This window comes from Otolemur garnettii, unplaced genomic scaffold (genome assembly GCF_000181295.1).
Source record: "Otolemur garnettii isolate 467f Iridium unplaced genomic scaffold, OtoGar3 scaffold00065, whole genome shotgun sequence".
Lineage (NCBI taxonomy): Eukaryota > Metazoa > Chordata > Mammalia > Primates > Galagidae > Otolemur > Otolemur garnettii.
In genome coordinates, this window is record NW_003852460.1 from 8,151,867 (window position 1) to 8,175,473 (window position 23,607).

Consider the following 23,607-nt stretch of genomic DNA (forward strand, 5'->3'; position numbering starts at 1 on the left):
GCTTGAGCTACAGGCGCTAAGCCTGGGAGGCAGGTTTTTTTTGGGGGGGAGGGGGCAGGTTTTAAAAGAAACCAAGGTCAGGAAGTTAAATGTTAAGAGCAAGAAGTATAGCTAGCAAGTGACATGGCAGAGATTCTAAGTTGAGTCTGTGTTGGTTCAAAAGTTTGTCCTCCTAACCTCTGTGCTGCTCTGCACATACCTAGGGGCACTTCATAGCTAGTGATGGTGGGTGTGGCAAGTTGAGGGCTGTGAAAGCAAAATGAGTTCTTTTCTACATCTTCCCTTAGCTGAGATGGGAAGCAACACATATATATTGGTTTTATTTTATGTTATTTCTGGGGGATAATTGGCATCATGTGTGAATATGTGTATATCTTTGTGTGAGAGAGAGAAAGAGAGCAATACTTTAGAAATAACAAAAAAGTCTAAAGACCATTTAATCTTCTCAACTAATTAAATGAAAATAATTTGAATTGTAACTTATCTCTCTTAGTTACATCACTCTATTTGTGACGCTACATTGTGATTGTTAAATTGATTGCAGTCATGACTTGGAATTTCTCCTTTGCCTTCTTTTTCTCCCGCAGTCACGAGGCAGTGGATGTTCTTTTATTTCCACCCTGCAATTGTTTCCCTTTATTACCACCATGCAATTGTTTCCCTCTCGTACACACTCTTTTCCTTCCTCCTATTTTCATCAATTTAACATTCAGAATCCAGAGAGAATGAGAAACAAGATGTTAAGTGGAATGAAATCATTATTCTCCAACATTTCCACATTTGTTCTTTCTGGTCTCTCAGAGTCTTCCAATTAGTCCTTGTCTTAATCTTCTGGCAAATTTCAGGAACTTTCACAATCTTCAAATTCTCATCTTCCAATATTCTTCCCTTGGGAATTCCCTCAAAACTTCCTGCCAACATGCAATCCTAGGACCTGAGTGAGATGCACATTTTATGGAATCAGAGTACTCTTCCACATGGCCTGTTGTGCAACTCTCAGTAAGTTACAGGACCCAGTACATATAGGTGTGTCCCCATGCCTCTTTAATCAGTGGACTAAAAAGAGCCATTGCATTATTCATTATATCTTATGCCAATCCTTTCTCGAATCTGGCATCATAATTGATGGGTTTTGTTTCTCCCATAGGTAGAGCCCTTGTTTCATGGCAGTCATGTTCTTGAGCAGTCCCACGGACTTTAAGTTCTTACTTACCACGTAAGTAAGATAATATTGCCCACCAAGATGTTCTGGAATATGGCCAGTCCATTGGAATTACAGTGATAATCCTTGCTGTCCTGAAGCTTATCTGCGCTGGATATGTATATAGCCTAGAGGACAAACAGATTGCCCTGTACCTTGCCAGGGTGAGATAAATCAGCAGAAAATGAAACAGTAAACCCTTGCAGGGCAAACTGAAGTAGCAAATGCATACCGCTAAGGTCAGAGGGCAAAAACCAGCAGTCTCATATTCACTCACTGGAAATGTGAAGCTTCTTTTGACCTAATGTGCTGATGTGAACCTGTGATTCACACGGCCCAGAAAGGCAACAAGTTCTCCACCAGGGAACTCCAGTTGTAATGTCATCTTTGGAAAAGGTCAGGAGAAATGAAAATACGATCTTTGTAATTTCTGTGTACCTAAAAGACCTAGTATGTATTAAACAATTGTAAAGAGTGATCGTTTCAGGGAAACACTAAAAGAGTCTTTAAAAATAGTTAGTAGATTCCAATGATTTATGTCATAAAGAAACAGACCATCTTAAGTAACACATGGGCAATAAAAGCAAGCAGATGTTTGCATTCTAAGCAGGGCACTAATGGAGGTGTGACGGCACTGCATCAAAGTCAAGTTTGCCATCTTCAGAATTGCCCACTGGAGTTTTAAATACAGCTGTATAATTCTGAGTCAACAACTGGTAAGCTTTCCTCAAGCACACTGAGCATCATTCCTCACTGCAGCTAAGAATAATTCACAGTTAGCATGCTGGGTCAAACTTATTTTCTGAAATGGGCCTTGAAATGTATGATTGGCTGTAATGTGCAAACTTGCCATAAAAACAATTCCTTGGATTGCTGAATCATAAACTTAGGTCTTTAGGTCACCAACCATTTATTAAGTCAGGAAGAGCCAACCTTCTCCAGAGCACCTCGCAGCTTAGAAGCCCTGGACTCCTAATACTCCAGCCTTTTTGAGTTAAGAACATTTAAAAAGAAAACTGTGTCTGCAGTACTATTGTCGAATATGATCAATTACAAAAATTAGACCAGTCCAGTCATCTTTTTGGGTCAGTTTCACTGGGAAGGACCCCATTATTACTAAGCCATTCTTGGGGACCCACTCCTTGGCTGGCTGCTTTGGCACGTGTGCTAATGGCACCCCTTTTGCCTTATTCTTGCTTTCTTCTAATTGCCCACTTTCACTTTTGTGCTGTCTACTTTTCCTTTCATAAAGATACCTCAAGAACGATTTTTTAGCAATCCACCTGCTCAAGCACAATGCCCATTTTTGTACCACTTCTTATTTCTTAATTTGTTAATGTTGCCTTTTAATTTCTTATTTCTTTTCCCTTTTTGCTCATTTCTTTAACTTTGTAAGCATTTCCCCCGGAATATTTCCCCCCCCTTTCTTTTGTTTTCTCTCTTCCCCTCTCTCCCCTTTCCTTCCCCCCTTCTCTTTCTGTCTCCAGTATTTTCTAGCAAATTGTGGCCTGCCTTTTCTTTTCTTGATCCCTTCATCCTGCACCTGTTTTATTTTTTTTCTGGGTTTTTGTTTATATATGGGGAGTGGGCTTGGGTGGAGAGAGGAACAGTTTTTTGTTGCTTTGGGACCTCCCTTCCTCTAACACTTCCTGCTTCTCTTTTCTTTCCATTTCTCTTTTTTTCCCCTGACTTCTTTGATCTTCCACTTATCTTCTAAGTTATTACATTGCTTAAAAAATTGTGACATTTTCTTTTCTTATATCTTTCTTTTGATTTTGAAACAAAGTCAGTAGACAATAGTTAATGTGTGCCCTTCTTGAAATACAGAAACTTTCAAATGAGCAAATATATTTACATATGTAATATATAGAAAAATGTACATAGATACAGTTTGCTTTATCATTGATAGTGACTCTAGTAGATAAAACAAGAACTGAATGTGCTAACACCAATATGCGGAAATAATCTATTACAACTACACAAACCTTGAAATAATCTTGGAAGCATCATGACAGATTAAGTTTTGATAGAATAAGTATATTTTAAAATATAACAATACACTATCAATAATGTCCTTGGAATCATTAGTATTGTGTATTGAAGTCTAAAGTTAACTTCGAAATTTCTGATCAACAGCAATAAACTATTGCAATAAACTATTGGCATACCCCCTCCACTCCATTATTTTCCTCTCAGAAGGCAGGTCATTTTTAAATAAATGTTTCTATATCTAAAACTGATATATTGACTTATGCTATCAAAATACAGCCTGGAGTAAGCAAATAAATAAATAAATCAAATGGACAAGCATATATAAAATAGGCTATCTCAAAGATAACAGGGGACAGATTTTATTAACTAACTTATGACCTACAGTCTGCTAGCAGAGGCCTTCCTCTTCCCCAATCCTCAGTCTTTCTGAGCAGGATAAACAGAGTAGAAGGCTTGATGGTATGCAAAGCTCACATTTTTATCTCTGCAAGAGCTTTATTTGGGGGTCTGGAAACAGAAGTTTTCACCATTTCTCATTGATTGTAATGTTTGATAGGTTTTCTCTTTGCTGCGACCTTCACTCTGGATCATTCCTCCAGGTTCTGTCGTAATCTTTCATTTACTGGCAATTGATTTATTGGCAGGTAACTCCATTCATGGACAAAGTGAACTCATTGTCTGGCTTGACACTGTCCAGCTCTGGCTTCCTTCTATTGTATTGTGACTCCTAAAACAACTAGGCTTAGAGCAACTCCTATTCCACATGCTAATTAGAAGTTTCTATGGAATGCTCCTGCTTTGAACTCAGCAAAGCCACAGCCAAGTGAGTTTTTTTGAAGTGAAAACAGCAGTCCTTGTGGGAGATAGAATTCAGATTTAAAATTGACTTTTTAAACTGGCCTTATGTCTTGAAATGCTTTCACACCCAAACAGGGAAAAATTAGGAAGGGAGAGAAAAGTAGTAGGAAGAGGAGGGTCTTACACTCCTAGGACTTCCATTGCAAATTACAGCTTCCACTCCACTTCCTTCCCTACTCCTTTCCCACACCTAAATCCTAATTTGGGTGTATACAGTAAAATCTCACATACCCAGATCAAGAACCAAGCACAATCTAGTGATCTCCAAGTTCAAACAGATGCTTCACAATCGTCCACCCAAACATGACACAGTGAAATGGCAACACAGTGGGGTGACTCCCATGCTCCTACACATTTTTCTATATAAACGTGATTGTTTATTGTGTGAAAAAATAATTGAATAGGGTCTTGATGGGAAATCTAATCTTAATAATTTAGTGAACGGTAAGTGTGGATTTACATACATACACTTAAACTGTAGGCACACGGTTCAGCTCTAAAATAAAGAAACTTAAATAATGATCACAAAGAACAAAGGAAAAAAAATGCAACAAGCCGATGGAGTGAGAATTTTTGTAGTGACTTGGATCTTACAATGCCAGGGCACCTGCAGACAGGGAAGGTAATACCTGGATTCCACAGGGTTTAACCCCTTTCTCCCCCATATCTGCCCATTCCAAGATTTTCCTAACCCTATGGCTGCAGTTTTCACTGCCTAATGACTCCCTTTAATGAGGGAATATTTGGAAGCCAGAAAGGAATTTGCTGAGGTCATTCAAGGGCAGTGGAATTACACATGTCATATAAAATGCTCTTGCTAAATTGATGCTAAAAAAACAGAATGGTAAAACCTTCACCCAAACCCTACTGGGAGTGTGAAGTTAATGGAGTGTGCTCATCTGTTAGTGCAAACTCTCGGGTTACACTTTCCTAAATCCTATAGTCCTCTTACAAGTGATAAGGGATCTCAGCTGAGAAAAGCAGTGTAGCTTGTTCCTATATGGGATCCCTTAATCCAGGTTGGGGGGCGGTTAAAAAGATGGGAATGAAGTAGAAGGAATTCACCAGACAACTGAAGTTAATAGCTGCCCTGTACATTATCAACAAGGAGAAAACTTCACTTAGGTAAACTTACAGAGTGTTGAGATCTCAGCTGTCAAGACCCTCACGCGCCACCCCACCCCCATCTCCACCCCAGGAAGTTATTGAAAATAGCTATTCTCCCTCCAGGCTTTGTTGCTGGTGAATTCATAGAGTTATAATAGTATCTCACGTGTGGGGCATGTGACCATATACGAGGTGATTTTCATTTATGTAAACCTCATTTGATTGTCCCAGCAGCTCTTGAGGTGGATGTTTGTAAGCTAGTTTTTAAAGATGGGGAAGTGAGACTCAAAGAAACTTAATGTCACATAGCTAGTAAATGAATAAGATAGGACTGTTAGCCTTAAAAGCTCTTGCCTTTTTTACTGTATCAGGCTACAAATAATTCTTCTTTTCTCTAAACCAGGTCAACTTCCATTGTTCCCTCCACACCACTAACCCTTTAGTTATGCGAACCAAATTCCTGGGAGTCTGCCTTGACACCTCCTGATCCCTCACCATCTCCCATGCCACCTTAGTTGTCTGCTTCTGTCAATTTCACCTCTCAAATAGAACTGAAATCCATCCACTTCTCCTCATCTCTTCACCACACGTATATACTATCTTTGTTTTCTTTCCTAGGCTTCTGTCTAGTCCACCCACATTCACTCTGAAGGCCCTCTGATCTGATCTATTTTCCAAGTTGCCACCTGTGTGGACTTTTTGAAATTCCCTCAAAGAATCTGTCCATTTCTTACCCTTGCAAACACATTGGCTTACATTTTTCCTTCTATCTTTCAACTCAAACAGCCGTTTCTCAGGAAAGCTTCCTCTGACTTTCCTCTGGATTGTACATGCTCCGAGTACAATCTCATGGCAACATACAGCACCGGTTTATAGATTTTATTCCAGGCTCACCTTTACCCTTGTTTGTGTGATATTTCATCAATGTCTGTTTCCTACATCTGACTGTTATCTACGTGAATACAGGTTCCACTTCAGCCTTAGCATGTGCGTGCTGCCCCTCAGTAGAGCAAGCACTTGATAAACCCTACTGAATCAATGTTGAGCTACTCCTTTGTGTTTTTCTCTCCTTCCTGCCATCTCTCCATTTCTCTACGCTCATTCTTATCTCGTTTATTTTCCCATCCTCCCAGGACCTTGCTCTCTTACTTTATTTAGTCTTAACTGGAAAGAAATCCACATCAAAGCAGTAAACATGACAACACAGATGTCACTCACTCTATCACCCATGCCGGAGTGCAGCCTCGCCTCCTGTCTCCACGTCCTGAGTGGAGAGGGCTCAGGCACGTGCCACCATACCTGGCTAATTTTCCAATTTTTGGTAAAAAGAAGGTCTCACTATATTACCCAGGCTGGTCTTGAATTTCTGGCCTCAAGCAATCCTCCTACTTCCATGTAATCTGCTGGGATTATAGGCATGAGCCACTCACCTGGGCAGACCCTCTTGATCACAGTGCTTCTTACTGTTGTCATGTCAGCTGAGTTATAGGCACTATTTAAAACAAGCCTTATGCATTCAGAGAAGTTGCAGACTTAGCAAAGCCACCCAAAAAACAAGGAAGGAAGAAGGATTTCCCTCAGATCAGGGAGAGAGATCATCTCAGGGCTCAGGTGATACTGCAGAAAGTTGTCTGGACAGATACCCAGGAGACCTGTGGAACCCACCAAGTTTGCTAGATCTTAATGCATTTGTAGATATATGACTAAAGCATTAAAGAATTAGCTCACTAAGAGATGTAGTAACTTGGTAGAAATTCCTTGGGAGTATGAATGGACAACTGCATTTCCTTGTAGGACCATTTAAGAAAAGAATATAGTTTTAATTCTGGTATAAACTCAGAGAAAGTAGGAAAACTCTTTTTAAAGAAATGCTGCATTTTGGCATGGTGCCAAAAAAAGGTATCGACATGATGACTCTTATATTGAAAAGTTGAGAATTAGGTTTATCTCAGGGCCAGGTGCGATGGCTCACACCTGTAATCCTAGCACTGTGGGAGGCCAAGGCGGGTGGACTGCCTGAACTCACGAGTTCGAGACTAGCCTGAGCCAGAGTGAGACCCTGCCTCTAAAAATAGCTGGGTGTTGTGGTGGGTGCCTGTAGTCCCAGTTACTTGGGAAGCTAAGGCAAGAGAATCGCTTGAGCCTAAGAGTTTGAGGTTGCTGTGAGCTAAGATGCCACGGCACTTTACCCAGAGTGACAAAGTGAGTGAGACTGTCTCAAAAAAAAAAAAAAAAAGAAGAAGAAAGAAGAAAGACATTTATCTCACTTATACTTCCCATTTTATGCATGCACAGGAGAAATATATAATATGATTTTTAAGTAATCAGACTAAATAAACCTAAAAGAGCTTTTTCAATAAATGTAGCATGAAGTATTTAAATGCTAAGGAAACATTATGCTATAGATTAATTGGGGGAATGTTTTTTCTTTCTTAGTGTTGTATCTCACCAATGGATTGTACCTGAGACTCAGTGAAAACAAGTCAGAAGTAGAAAGCGGCTTGATCTACATTTTGATAAAGCTGACCTGCTTCCTCATCACACAAACATCCCACTTGCCTTAGCAACAAAAGAACTCTTGCCAGGGCATGTCAGCCCATGGGACACATTTTCTCCACGTCTTGAGAGCCACATTAGATTAAATGTCATATTCCACTGCGGTGGGTGTGTCAGATGGGGAGTTGGAGAAAGAGAGTGGGGTTCAAGGGTAACCCTGGGGGTATAATACCTTGAGAGAGGTTCATCTTCAAGACTCCCAGAAAACCATTACTATGAACCGAAGCCAGGGAGTCATTCTCTTTATTTTAAAAAAAGTGGCTTTTAAAAATGAAGTTACTAACCCAGGCCCTCCCATCATTGCTGTTGGAAAGATTTCAAGCTTTCAAATTAATAAGCACGAAGTGAGCATTTTTTGGCTTTGTTTGTGAAACATGGTACTTTTGGGGAAACACCTAAGAGTAAGAAACCTACATTGAGATAACATCGATTGCTACAGAAGGAAGAAGAAATCTTTAGAACAAGGGCCTCAAACAAAGACCTGTAGGGGACAACAGGTACTGTAAATAAATAAACAAAGAGGACCTAGTACAAGATATCAGAAAGTATATCATGCTTCACTGAAACACAAATTTCAAATCTAGTGGGTAAAATTACATAAGAGCCACCAGTATACATCGACTTCTACTTTTTCAACCCCTGAATTGCTAACATAAAGACACCTGATCCATCGCCATCCATTTCTGATATTTACTGATAAACCTTATGCCCGGTATTGTGCCAGGTACCTTCACAGATGTGACCATTTTCAATACTCACAACTGTCCAATGATTGATCTAACTGTCCAATAGATCTGTTCATCTATTTCAGTTCCCATTAATAGATGAGGATATTGAATTCCCAAGAAGTTTAAAGTGATTTGGCCAAACCCACCATCCTCTGCTTTGGGGCAAACTTGGGAAACACTACCATTCTTTTGTTTCCTACCTTTAAGCCAAGGATATCGGTTCCAGTAAATTTGTTATCTGTTCTCGGGTAGTTTACATATAAGCACTGTTTTGTGCCCTAAGGCAATACGTGATGAGTATGTCAGTATAGATATAAATAACTGCAGTTAGATAATCAAGGGGGGAAATAATTTTGCTTTAAATAATCAAGGCCTCTGTTGCAGAACAATACCTATAAATAACGCAGCCTTTCCTGGCTTAAGCTCTTTGACCAAAATTCCAATTCTGTCACGTGTTGAAACTCCAACTGTCAAATTGAGGAGGTTCTGCTTAATTTCATTTCTGTCTCAAGTTTAGACAAGTGAAGAGCAACTCACAGGAGAGTGTGAGGTACTCGCTCACATATGGTCAGAACCATTCTTCATGCAGCTTCGGCTAGTAAGTCCCACGCATATCTGAAAATGCTGTATTCCCCAAAGCACTGCAATCCATTTTATTTTCTTTTTAAATAAAAAATAACATTAACTAACCCACTGGCATTATTATTTATAGTAACTCGATGTCTTTGAAAGGTTCGTTCATTGATGATCCCCTTATATATGATTGTGCACAATTAATTAAAAACCAGAAATGTATTTTACATTTAACTAGAAGTCCTCATCTTGACTATCACCTCACCAGCTAACCTTTCCTCAAATATAAATATATTTTAAATTGATTTTACCAATGCCTTATGCACTTGAAAAATCCTACTGGTGAAAACCAGTTATTAATTCACAGTCCTCAATTCTAAGCCTTGTATGATGTGTGATCTTAGAAGTAATAGCAGTTGCTCTTGTCTGCTCCATAAGAATTGTTACTGAGCCTTCTACCCTTCTACTGTAATAATTTCCAGGGGTTACAAGCCATTAGAAAAGCTCTCAAGTTACCTAGTGTTCTGGAAATAGCTCTTCTCTGTGTGGTGCCCCAGGAATCCCTGGCAACCCAACAGTGAGTGGTCTCGAACATTCCATTAACAAAATATAAAGCAGCATCGTCCGCCTCTCAGTTATTTCTAGATGCTTGGCAGGGAGATTTGGGCAGTGTCTTTCCTCTGTAAGCACGCTAAGTTTATTGACATCTACCTGGCATTCTCTGGGATGCAAATCATCTGGTCAATGAAACCGTGACTATGTTGATGTGTCAGTTACCTGTCCACTGCCCACCAACTGGGAAGCTCTGACTTAGAGGACGATCAGCAAAAAAGTGGGTGATCAAGTAGGTTTGCAGCAAATCACGCTTCACATGCTGCATACCACTCAGGTAATGAGATTTCTCTCTGCAGTAGTGAGTGCTACTGGTTGCATGAAGACTTGGTTTAAATTCATTTGTAACTTATATTCCCACTCTTCCTCTAGAGTATTTAGGATAGGACTTCAAAAAACACTCAATAAGCATTTGCTGAACGAATGTAACAGCAATTAATAATGCAAAATGTTTTTAGAAGGTAATTGATGTCAAATGGTAGGCAGAGGAAGCTAGGTAAGTTCACCAGGGATAGGAATGCTGTGCACAAAATTGTTAAGGAAAGTGTCCAAGGAAAAGATTTGCATTTAATAAATAACCTTTAAAGCCAGGTTCTTGTATGGCCATTGCCCCTACACTAAGCCACACTGATATTCAGAAAATCCCAGACAAACAACCCCGATCGCAGTTTGAGAAAGGGAAGTGTAAGCGGCAATAACTAAACATTAGAAAGGATCCCAAGAATAAACACTTTACTACCAGCTTTTCAGTAAAGCTCTACAAGTACAACAACACACACACACACACACACACACACAAAAGAACACCTCTTTAAGTTCCCTATGCAATAAAGAAGACAAAATCAATGCCATATGCAGAGGGCATTCACATTCTCGCGATTGCAATTTTTATCACAAGATGATAAAAATTAGGCTATTTTTTTCCCCTTGGGCTCCAAGGCCCAGGTTAACACAGTTTGTGGCATTTTGACTTGCACGATCAATATTCTGGACTTGGATCGCCAAAGGCAGTTTTCTAACCTTTACACATCATGACAGATACAGACGGTGATCCTATCTATGTGATGTACGGGGGTAAACTGAGAAAGCTGCGTGGCCCAGAGATAACCTTTGTGGGAACCACTGAGTCCAGGCACAGTCTCATGGCCTGGGTAACACGAGAGATCAACATCTGGGCACGTCTGCAACCCACTCCTTACCTACCAGTGCTCTGTGGTAGCTTTGTCCCCATGCAGCTTTGTGTTAGGAATGTTCCTCGAGATGATCAGACTAGAAATGAGCCATCAAATAAATCTGCAGCACCCCATATTTCATGCGGTGCATGCAATGCCTCTCTCAGGCAGTCATAACACTTATCAACAAATGAATATATTAAGGCTCCAAGAAGACGTTTTTTGTGTAGTTTTTTCCCCACAGTGTTTTTCAACCTCTTTAACTAGGGCACCTACTAACATCTTGCAGGTCTAAGGAGGTTGTCAGATGGTTAAACCCTTCCCACGAGCACACAGTACCGGTGACTCAAGGAGGGTTAATGAATGCAACAACACAGCCTCCTGCTTTCAATTGGAGAATGAATTTGGACACTAAACTTTAATCATCAAGAGGGAATCCTCCTAGAACTCTGTTAACACTAAAGTGTTAAATACTATAAACAATATTATTACCCCAAAATGAGCTGCCGAGGAGCCAGGGATAAGTACATTCTACAGCCAAGACCCCAAGTCATCTCCAGTAATTCATATGCCACTGGCAAGGAGAATTCTAAACATAAGATCCAAAACCCTGTGTATGCCCCGCAACCCTTCCTGCCCCAGGAGACTCATCTGTCTTTCTGGTTATATATTCCCTTGGCTGTTAATGTAATTAGTGTATAATAACTATGTACATATCAACTCACAGGAAAAACGGCAGACGTGCTGGTTGATTTGGCTTGGGGCCATCTCATCGGCAGGGTGAGACAACCTGGTATTAAACCATCTGTTATTAACAGTATATTTTAAAATAGTGTTTTGTGTCTCCTGGGTTACTGACTCCCATTGACAGCAACATAATGTCAAGCCTCCTATTTTTCTAAGCAGCACTGAGGAGATAACAAGCTTTACAACATTGGCATTGTCTCCTCGCTTCTGCTGTTTGTGCTGTTAAGAATTGTATTTACTAAATTGTCTACTGCATTACACACACTGCTTTTCTACGTTTCCATCTCACAGAGGTAAGCAGGTTTCATTTAAACTGTGTTCCTGCGAAAATTACACTTTTTAGATGCAAAGATCCTAGATTAAATTGGTCGTTAGCTTTTGTCCTTATGACTAAGCAGTTGCCAATCCTTGTATTAAATCCATAGTCTCACTAAGAAGTCAACTATGACTTGCATTTTTTTTAAAAAGTGGTCTTTTTCTCAAATCTGTTTACACTGATTACTTTTCTGTAAATTAATTTAAGAATTCATTTCATAATATCAAAAATCTGCAATCGGGCCCTTGTGCCACTTGTTGCAGTCAGTAGCAAAATTCTGCTCCCCTAAGTCTTAGGACAAGCCTTTGTGCATGACAGAAAATGACAATATTCCTTTGAAAGACGAGCAGTCAAATCATTCAACACAATTATCCAACCTAACTCAATGCAGAAAAGCACCTCACTGCGAAAAAAAATAAAAATCATATCTGATTTCAAAGCACTTTTGGCAGCTATAAAAAACTGACTTTCTTTTAAAATGTTTTACCTATGCCCCAGAACGCAGTTGAAATAATTTAAGCCCCCTTGTTGCCTCTTATAATTGGCTGTTCCCAAGTATGTGTATAATAAAAATTTCCCTGCGAGTCTGTTAAACACTTTCACATTTCCATGTTTAATTATATTCAGATTGAGATTTTTGTATACGTCTAGAATATAGCCAAGTTTTAACTCGATTGACCCCAATGCCTTTGACATAAATCCTTTATTCATCCTTCTCATCAGATATAAATAGTCATATGCTCCTTGTCAAAATGCAAGAGCGAGCTTCTTTACATTGTCTAGAACAAAGAGGCCAGCTCGGCTTCTTTCTTTCCTCAGTGTGTCAGAAGGTGTCCTTTATTACATGTGCAGGATACAAGGATTTTGCTGCTGCGTGAATGAAAAATGATACCTTCAGATTACTTTGCTAGTGACAAATTCCACTTTGTGAGACTATCACACCGCCTGTAGTTTTCAGAACCCCTCTTAGATTTTACTATCACTTCCTTGGGGGCTCAGCCTTCCTCCCAAAGTATCCCCAGGCTCATGCCCACTGTTTGAGAGTGTAACAAAGATGAGAAAGTTTGCTCCTGGCGATGGTATAGAAACTCTTGCCTAGGAAAAACACTCTCTGGAACGTCTTAAGGTGCTAAAACCATTGCCTCTGTGCGTTTTTTGGTGTGCAAAACAGGCAGAAAAAGTTGTCTGGGGGGGATTCACAAAACCTTGTATTTGTTCAGGAAGGAGCTGTGGGGTTAGAGGCTGAGCTACGCCTCTCACTTGGCTTCCTGGGTGAGAGCAGAGAGGCGTGCCACTTAGCAGAAGCAAGCAGAGAGAGAGCGGTAAGACTCACCGGCTTCCCCATTTTTCCCAGGACGGGGGTTTTGTTCCTCAACTGTGATCTGGAAGAGGCAAACCTGTAGGTCCTCCAAGCAGGCTGTTCTGGGGCAAGTGCCGGCTCTCTGCCTCGGATCAGCTGAATGGCTGGGGCATTCAGGAAGCTTGCTCTGTCCAGCTCGGAATCACTCCCCCTCTCCAGGGTGTGTGCTTACACGCCTCTCAGTCAGCGCAAAAATCCGCCAAACTCAGGTCAGCCGAACAGGTTTCCTTATATAGGTAAACATGAATTGCATTCCTGGTGAAAGAAGTTAACTAGGAATCCTGGTAACCTGGTTAACTCTCCACACGCCAGAATGGCTCAGAGTCAGCAAGCGTCGGGCTTGGTTGCAGTACAAAGGGATTTGTGCGATTTAATTAAAATCATCTTTATCCCGGCAGTCTGTAAAATTGGCCCTTCTAGTGTAACTGTGAGTCAACAGCTCGTATTTTATATCGTGGGCTGTGACCAACCTTATATTATCTGAAGGCATTGTAGGAAAAAAACCCCAAAGTATAGCATATTAAAATTTGCCTTTCATGTTTTTAAAACCAGGGTAACTGGTCTTGAGATTATTTTCAAAGAAGTGAGTAAACCTCTATCAAATAAGGCTCAAATGCCTTCCCTGAGCATAATAACTGACAGGTATTCAACTTTCCCAGGCCTTTAGTAGATAACGCAATAGGATCATTTTGTATTTATTCCCTTTATGATGTAGTAATTGCTACTGTATTTTTGATAGGTGAAATGACAGATAATGATTTCTATTCCAGTAATAACCCTCCTAGGCCCACATGTTGACATTTTATTTGATGGTTTCAGGAAAGAAATCTAAGACTTGTGAATTTGCATAATTATGTGTAAAAAAAATTTAAACAACTTCCTGGATTTAGGAAGATAAGAAAGTACGTCTGTAAAAGAATTCTATGGAAGGCCCAACTATAGGTGCAAAGCATAGCTTTTAAATGTAAATATGTAACTTATATCAATTGTCTAATAGTTAGCTCTTTCACCCTATATTTATCTACCACCTATTAAAGTATTAATCCTTTTTAATTCTAATCAATTCTACTGCAGGCTTACTGTGAAGTAGAAAAAAGACTATATATTGGAGACGAAGATTGCTTGCCAAATAGGACCACAAAATTACACTTGCACCCCATAAACATATACCAATAAAAAACAGACCTATCTTAAAACAAATCATTGGTTCTTATTTCATTCATTGGTTGACTGCTCCTTAAGTAGTGACAACTTTATTAAAAATAGCTCAGTGCTGTTTTAGGTCTCTGCTTGAGAAAGTTGAGAAAGTGAATCTTTACACACCACCTAAGCCAGCACCAACACAAACCAATCCCAGAGCACTTCTGCCAAGTGTAGCTAAGCACAAAAATCACACTGTCAGGAAGAGTAACTAATCTTTGAATAGAATTTTACACTAGGCAAAGACTTTTGCATACAAATTCTCTTCTTATCTCCACAGGAACACTGTGAAGTATGTATCATTTCCTTTTCACAATAATAAAATTGGCTCACGGAGACAAAGTGATTGGTCCAAAGTCTCATGATCAGTTTGTGGCAGATTCAAAATCCTAGATCTTCCAGAATTTATCCCCAATAGTGTCTCCAAAAATAGAGTTCGCTTTAAAAGACAGAGGAACATTGAAATGGCAATATTCCATGTTCAAATATAATTTTTAATAATCATATGTCCAGAGAGTTTAAATGCAATCTACAAACTTATTAAAATACTTTTTATAAAGTCATAACTTACTGCTAACATGACTGCCTTTAAATGTCTCCAGAAAGATCATGAAATGAGATAGAGAGTATATTTTTATTGAATATAAATTTGGGTTATAAAATATTATGAAAATATAACTTGGCAAATATTGCACACGTTTTTCTGTTCACAGTGCTCACATCTCTATTGTGTCAAGTCAAGACTCATCTTGATTCCCACATTGGAAGGAATATCAGTATTTTCATTAATCTTTCATTATTGGGGTTTTATTAATCTTAAGTAAAACTCTGTGCCATGCTAGGTGAAATGGCTTTCACTAATACAGTCCATTTATGATCCTGCAACCTTTATGTCCTCATAATTCCCACTGAAGCAAGTTCTGTTTATGTAGGAACTTTAGACTTTATTAACATGTTTTTGCTAGACAAAGAATGCATTTTTTTCCAGGGCATGCTAAACCTCTAAATGCCTTAAGCTGGCCTCCAAATTTGTTCTTACAATTCTAAGCAAACAATCATTTAGGTTTTAAACACAAAATATCATAGGCCATAATTATTGAATTGGAAAGTCAAAATGAAATTCAGATCTCAGAGTAGTATATTTCAAAGAGGGAATACTACCCTCTGCTAAATACATTTTGGATGCCTCAAGGAATGGTTTGGGAAAGGCTGGGTCACTGAAGCAGCGTGAATTCAGCCCAACCAGAGAGGACCCTGATGAGAGAGTACTTACAGCTGAATAATTACACTGTGCCCAAAAATAGCACTTAGGGGAGACTAAATAAAATACAAGACCTATTTGAAGGGGAGAAAATATCATTGTGGTTTAATGAAAACGTCAGGGGATGGATTTTAGAAATTCCCAATGCTATATAACTAATGAGTGGCTGCATTACAGTTCAAAGCTCTATCAGACACTCCAGAACACTCGCCATTTCCACTGCACCCTGAGTCTACCGCACTAGCCATGGAACAGCAAATGTCTCAGAGGCAGGAGATGTTTCAGTTCTCGTTCCATCTCTTGGATGTATGACCTTGGGCCTTCAGCTCCAGGTCCATCTCTTGGATATGTGACCTCAGTTACTTAATTTTTCTGAGCCTTACACCTCCACTGATAACTGAAAGTACCTAAGCAGATTTTTTTCAATTGTTCCACACATATGTATTAATACTTCTTGTGATCCAGGTATTCTGCTCTATCCTAGGAATATAACCTCACACAGATCAGGCATATTCTCCCCTCCATGGGGCTTACAGTCTTATAGAAAAGAACTGTGACTCTATGTTATGAGGCATGAAACCCTAATATTTCCCTAAATTTCTCACAAGAACATCTAACTAAAGTTCCATATCAACATTAATAGATAAATGTTGTCCAAGTGACAACTCTCACTGTAGTCAGTGCAAGGTACTCTTACTAACTGGAAGCCAGCTTTACCACGATTAGACTGGGCTGAATAATTTACCTTATATCATTTATTATTTACAAGGTAAATCCCAGGGAAAAGTAAAACTCAATGCATTGCTCATATCATGACAATGTCCGTTCATTTAACAATTGAGGAGGACCAGTGTGCTTAAGTGAAAAGCATCTTGAAGACGCTCAGGATGCCAGATGTTCAAAGGAGTTATTTTTATCATTAATTCTGTACATGAAGGAGTGATGGAAAACCATGAGGAGATTTTCTAAATATTATAACGGGTTATCAGATGACTAATTTATTATTAATTCACTTCTGTGCAAGAAACAGGATACATGTAGAGAAGGATACAGAGAGAAAAAGAACGGTCCCTAGATTTAATAAAGCCTTCTTGAAAAATGTTATGATACTCAAGAGCTGTATCAGGCAGTAGAGATAAGGTTATATTCTGGTAATAAGCAAGCCCCAAATCTTAGTAGCTTCAAACAACAAAGATGAATTTCTCACTCATGTTGCATGTTTATGCAGGCCAACAGGGAGGGCTTGTTTATTCACAGCCAGGTAGGAACCCAGGGCACTGATGGCTCTTTTGCACATGTATTTCCACAGTTGCTGAGATAGGACACAGGGACTTGGTGAATCATGCATTCGATTTTTAAAACATCACCCCATAAGTTACCTTTAAACTGACACTCAGTTTGGCCTCTCATTGGCCAAAGCAAGTCCTCTGGCTGTGCTCAACTTCAAAGACAGAAAGGAGAACCAGGGTACATGACAAATGGTGATGTCACAGATATAAATGGCAAATCAGCCTGCTGGCGGAAAGTAATATTTTGCCTAATGGAATTCTATTTATTTCATGAATTTATTGACTAGCACCTGTGTGGAAAGCGCTATGAAAGACTGTTGCAATCTATCTGAGTATCTCACTGTTGTGGGACATATCTTATCATGCTGAGAGAGAGCAGAGGTCTGCAAAGTATAGCCTGAGGCCTACTGTCCAGGACATCATTTCTAATTGTCACTGTTTTGTTAAGGTTCTGCCAGAACCCCTGATAATCTTTAAGTCCACCTTTAAGCCCCTGCTCTTAGGGAAATTGGATCTAATCAGTCATTTTCAAACTTAAAATGCCAGTCATTATGCCATAAGGGGTACTGAGTCTAATTGACCCTTTCTATCAGTGAGTCGGGTGATGAAATAAAAGACAAGTTGATTTAATTTGCAGATGGTGCCAAATTGGATAGCTAACACCTCAGAGGATTGTGTTATAATTCTAAATGACCTTGAAGAGTAGGGGGAAAATGACGTAAAGAAAAGAGCTTTTGTTCAGCAATGGTAGAGAGTTGGAATTAAAGATGTAGAAAGTGCATGGTAGAAAAGAAAACTATATTGAGCTCACAAGCCTGTAAATTGAATATACGCTGGCGGCTTAGCACTTTTACTTGTAAAGGCTCTTGGGATATGTTCAAATATATGATGGTCTAAACCATGTAGGCACTGGAAAACAGGCGCTTCTCAGAGTACTGCTTCATTACGGACCTGCAGTTTAAGAAATAAGAAATCAGAGCACATTCAGAAACAAAAGCAAAAATTTCCAAAAAACTAAGTGCCCTAGGTCAGGGGTCAGCAAATTCTCTCCACAAAGGACCAGAGAGTAACTATTTTCAACTTTGCCAGCCATCAGGTCTCTATTGCAACTATTCAACTCAGCTGTTGTGGTCCAAAGTAGGCATAAAAATACACAAAAGAACGGGCATGGCTGTGTTCTGAGAAAACCTTATTTACCCACGTGGGCAGCTGCATGGGCTATACTGTGCGACCCTTGCTCTCTCCGTTATAGGAAGCATCTTAGAATGGTAAGGCGCTCACATTGATTGCAAGCGCCTAGAAGGCAGGAGGGACTCTATTTTGTCCGTTTTCCTATTGCTCAAGTTCCTTTAATCATGCTTTCCACACTGGTGCTAGTGAATGAAGTAGTTAGATAAATTTAATTAACTAAAAATGTTACTATACCCATCTCCTTATTAAACATTTCAAAATAATTAGAATAGGTAACTCTTGAAAATACCATGGAAATAAAATCCAAAATGTTATTTATTCTCTCAATTTGCCAAATATCCCTTATATTGTCTTTCAGTGAAAAAGACTAATGATGAATAAATATAATAAAACCTAGAAAAGGATGATTACAATAGCGAAATAAAAGGGATGAAAAAAATCTGTGAAGCAGAATATTTGCATATAGCACTTCTAAGCTTCTGTCCAAGTCCTTCATTGCATCACTAGCCAAGGTCAACAAAGCAAATATTGTCCTCATTAGGCGTAAGTAAAAAGGAAAGGAGAAAAAGTTAAGCCGACTGTCCAGTGTCACCCCGCCAGTGATGATGGGAGGAAAACAGGATCCAGGTCCCTTAGGTTTCCAGTTCTAGATCATGATAAATACCAAGTGGGTAGGAGCTGAGACTAAGCACAGATAATGAATACAATGGCTGAAGGTATGTGTTAGAAAGGTGAGGATGAATGGAATACTAAACCAGCATAATATCATAGCCCATACTCGGAAGGAAGTCCTGTGGTATGCATTTTGGGGTTGCCTCAAGGAAAATCCAGCACTCTCTACACCATCTCTCCTCCATTCCCTCACATGTCCCCATAGCCCCTCACTCTCAAATCTGAATCCAGTTTGGTTTGCAGTCAACCCCACACAGCCTCAGCCTCCTTAGATAAAGCTCAGGAAGGTGAAGTCTAGTTATGGGTGAGTGTTTCTCCAAATGCTCCTGCATCTTGATTCTGACCACTTTTTACCATCATCCCTACCCCTAGTCCAGTCCAACACAGCATCAGATCTTGCCCAGACCAGTTTCTCAACCTCAGCATTATTGGGCTAGATCATTCTCTACTGTAGGGCTCCAGGCCTGTGCACTGTGGAATGTTTAGCAGCCTCCCTGGTCTCTACTCACTAGGTGTGAGTTGCACCCCCACCAAAGTCATAACAACCAAAACTGTCTTGGGATGTTACCAATTGCCCCTGGATGAGACTCTCTGAACTAGATTATTACAATAACTTCTTAATTGTTTTCCTTACTTTTGCCTCTGCCTCTCTATTCACGGAGCTGCCAAAGTCACCTTTAAAAAATATCTATCAGATCATGTCACTGCTTTGCTTAAAACCTTGAGTGATACTCTCCTACAATTAGGATGTAATCTAGTCTTTTTACCATTGTCCACAGAGTTCTCCATAACATGACCTCCCCCAGTCCTTTCAAGCTAATGTCAGAGTACTGTGACCAGTCACATCTACCTTTGTTCTCTTTCTCTGATATACTCATCTTGTTCAGACCTCAGGACCTTTGGCCATGGTCTTCCCACTGACTGACATGCTGTTCTTGGTGTGATAGGTAGAACAGTGACCTCCCAAATATATCCACATCCTAAACCCTGGACCTTGTGAATATGTTATGTTACAGGACAGTGGGGAATTGAGGTTGCAGATGGAATTAAGATTGCTAATTAACTGACTTCAAGATAAGAAGATTATCCTGGATTACCTAGGTGGGTCCATAAGGTCGTTATAATGTGGAAGAGGGAGGCAGAAGAATCAATGGCAGAGTAACGCAATATGAGAAAGACCTGAGCAGCCATTGCTGGTTTTGAAGAAACAGGGGCCATGACTCAAAGAACATGGGCATCCTCTGGAAGCTGGGAAAGGCAAGAGATCAGAATTTCCTCTAGAGCCTCCAGAAGGAACACAGCCCTGCTAACACCTTGATTTTAGCCAAGTGAGACTTGTGTTGTACTTCTGACCTCAAAAACAGTAAGATAATAAATTTGGGCTGTTTTAGACCTCTAAGTTTGTGATAATTTGTTATAGCAGCCACAGAAAACTAATGCACCTGCCATCTTCACTGCCAATGCCTTAATCCTCAGAGTTTACTCAAATGTCTTCTCTAGTAGGAGACCACCCATGACAACCATGGCTGATGTCACTTGTCCATACCATCTCCAGCAGTTCCACATCACTTTGCCCATCTCATTTCCTTCATAGCATCAGCCACTATCGGACATTAACATAGTTTATTCATTGCAAAGCAAAAGCAAAAGTAAAAAAAAAAATTCACCTAGATAAAAAGTAAAAAAACAATGCCTAACTTGAAAAACATAAAATAAATGTGGTGGTCATTTTATATGCCTTGGATCAGGAATGTTGGAGAAAGAAGCAGGTTTGGATTAAGTAAAGAAAGTTTATGTTGGATGAAAAGAAATTTTTGACGGTAGTTGAAGTAATTGCACAATGAAACAGGCTGCCAAGAAGGGCCACAGAGGCCTAGATTGTGGCAACACTCACGAAAGAGATTAGATAACTCGAGTCAGGAGAATAAGTGGAGCTCAGCCTACAGCATTTACTTGGTGACCTGCTTGTTCTTTCTCCAGCTTTAAAATGTATGTAGCACAAAGCAATGAATCACGGGACAACATCTGCATGTAATTGCATTTCTGTTCCAATAATAAATGTTTCAACTGCTGTGCTATTTACGAAAGCTGTTATCATAGAGAGCCAAGAGGAGGAAATTCGAAACACAAATGCTTATCTTGAGAAACCTTTTCTTTGCAATTCATTGTCCGAGTACCCAAACACCAAATTTGCTGCAGTATATCTAAATTGTCCTGAGGGGTTTATTGTCAAACTTCTATTTTAAGCTGTTTTTTAGGTGTTTGATTCCCTGAAAAAGCCCATCTTGTTGTCCGTGGTTTCCTTAATATCCTTTGAACCCGAAGAGGAGCAAAGGCCAGAGATTGTTCTTATTTCCTTTATGGAGCTATTATGTAAATGTTGGGCCCACTGTCAGCCTTAGAGGGAAGGTACTTTGCGCCTTCACTTTTGGTGAAGAATGTTTGCTCTCAAGAGACTAGAATTACAGATTTCTCTTCTTCCCCCTCAGGAAGGCAAAATCCAAAAAAGGGACTTTCGGCCTTTAATTGCTTTCAAAATGCTAGCACTGTTTAAAATACGAGCAATGCAGAAAAGAAGAGGAAATGAAAGAAACTCTTCTTCCCTCCAATCAGCCTTGTTCCCTTCACTACCCCACTGCCGGTGGCAGATAAGTTTTCTGTGTGTGTTGGCACAAGACAAGCAGACATCTCCACACAACATCCCCCAAGCCACCAGTGTCACCAGCAAAGGCTAGCAATGAATTTGGCCTTTTAAACTTAGCTTTGAGGGAATGCATGCACCACAAAATAAAGCAAGTTGAATTTTTAAACAATTTACTTTACTTTGCATCTTTCAACTGCGTTTGTCAGCAGTGTAAAATTCACTGCTTTGGGTAAAGCATGAACACTCAACAAGCTCCAGAGATAAATAAAGCCAAATCTCCTAAATGGCCGTCTCTTTCCATTCGGCTAGGCAGGTGTTTCAAGATGATGTCACTGAGAGTTTCTTTTTTAATGAGTTGGCAAATAACCATGTGGGCGGAAAAATCTTCAAAGAGTAATGAAAACGAGCAATTTTCCAATAATAATTCTAAAGTACCTCCCCATTTCCCAAGGTCTGTGTTTCTTAACTCCTACATGCTTAATTCTCACTCCATTAGCAGTGTTTAAAACATCAGAGTTGAATATCAAAACCAAATGAAAACTTAGAATGGTCTTTTTAGGAAGATGAAAACCTATCCTATCAGTTTTCCCAAGTTATTTTTAATGAACTCTTTAGAAATAAAATCAATAACAGTAGTTGGACTCTCAAATGCTTAGCATCTAGGGGGTCTATGATTTCTCTTTTTCCCACTTATGGGCCATGATCCTTGATACAGATGAGTATGGAGACAGATATAGAGATACTCATTCATACAACAAATAACAGAGTAAATTTCACATGTCAAACATTCATATATTGGTGTAGACAGACACAACTTAATTGAAGGTTGGAAGAGTTTCAAAATTTATGTGTTATTGAGCCATATAAAACATTCTATTTTCTTGTTTACAAATTAAGAACAATGTGTATTTAGTGGTATTCAAAAATAAACAAGAACACATCACCAGTGCTAAATGATGTTGGTAGCACATAGCCCTGTTACGATGGGATGAGAAGGGCCCTTCACCTCTACAGTAGTTTTCTTCAAACCCGTACTCCCAGGATAATCATGTGAAAACAGGAGCTAAACCTAAATTGAGGGACTTTCTTCAAAAGAAAGTCCTGAACAGTCCTCCTCATACTGTCAGAGTCTTGAAAAGGAAAAAAAAAAAAAAAGACAGAGAAACTGTCACTGCCCATGGGAGCGTAAGGAGACATGAGAACAAAATGCAATGTGGTACGTTGGTTGGGATCCTGGAACAGAAGGTGGGTATTTGTGGAAAAACTGGAGGAATCCAAATAAAGTCTGGAGTTTAGTTCATAGTCATGTACTGCTAATGGTTTCTTGTTTTGACTAATGTACCACAATAATGTTAGGGGCAGCTAGGTGCAGGTGTATAGGGTCTCTCTCTCCTCTCTTTGTAAATTATTATTTAGAAGAATTTTTCATTATTCAAAAATGATTCAAAATCAAAAAGTTATTTTTTCAAAACACAAGATCAGACAATATATTACATTTATTTTACATTGTGACCGGAGAAGGAGGAACAAGGTACAGGAAAGATGCGCCGAAGCAAGGACAGAGACAGAGAAACAGATACAGAAAGACGGCTTCTGGGGAGCTGTTAGAGCTCAATGGCCTTGCTGTGTGCTCTCTGCTATTCTCTTAGACTGTAGGAATCAGAGAAAAGAATTTTCTCAAACACCGAGAAACTTGACATAGTTTGGAAACAGATTAGAGTATTTTTCTGTCTTTTTGTATCTTCAAATGTTAGGGATTTTTTCTATGTGATTCTGAAGGGCTCGCACATGTGCATGAAAAGCTTTGGTTTAGCAAGATTTTCAGTTACCTAGAGAGACTGATCACTAAGCTTTTGACACTGAAAGCTGTTATGTGCCATAGAGTTGTTCTTTGAGAAACTCACACTCTCTAGTATCCCAGTATCAGCAGGATACTTTTAGAATTGGCCCTGATGCCATCCTAATGGGCACGTCTGTTTAGAAATCAATCTATTTTTTGGTCTACCTGGGAATAGATATGATTGGAAGCAAATAAAAAAATACTTTTAAAAATCCATAAGGTTATTTTATGTTTTCATAGTTGCACATATGAAGTCTTCAGGAGAGTTCTTTTTAAGAGCCCAGTATT

General features: G+C 39.5%; 1 protein-coding gene across 1 annotated transcript in view; it reads right to left on the bottom strand.

Annotated features, from left to right (window-relative positions):
• Window positions 1–13,612, bottom strand: part of MID1 (midline 1) — a 365,744-nt gene extending 352,132 nt beyond the window's left edge. Inside the window, exon 1 of the mRNA XM_012807174.1 lies at window positions 13,196–13,612. The gene's annotated coding sequence lies outside the window, so the exon portion shown is untranslated. The remainder of the gene's footprint in view (window positions 1–13,195) is intronic.
• Between the last annotated feature and the right edge of the window lie 9,995 nt (window positions 13,613–23,607).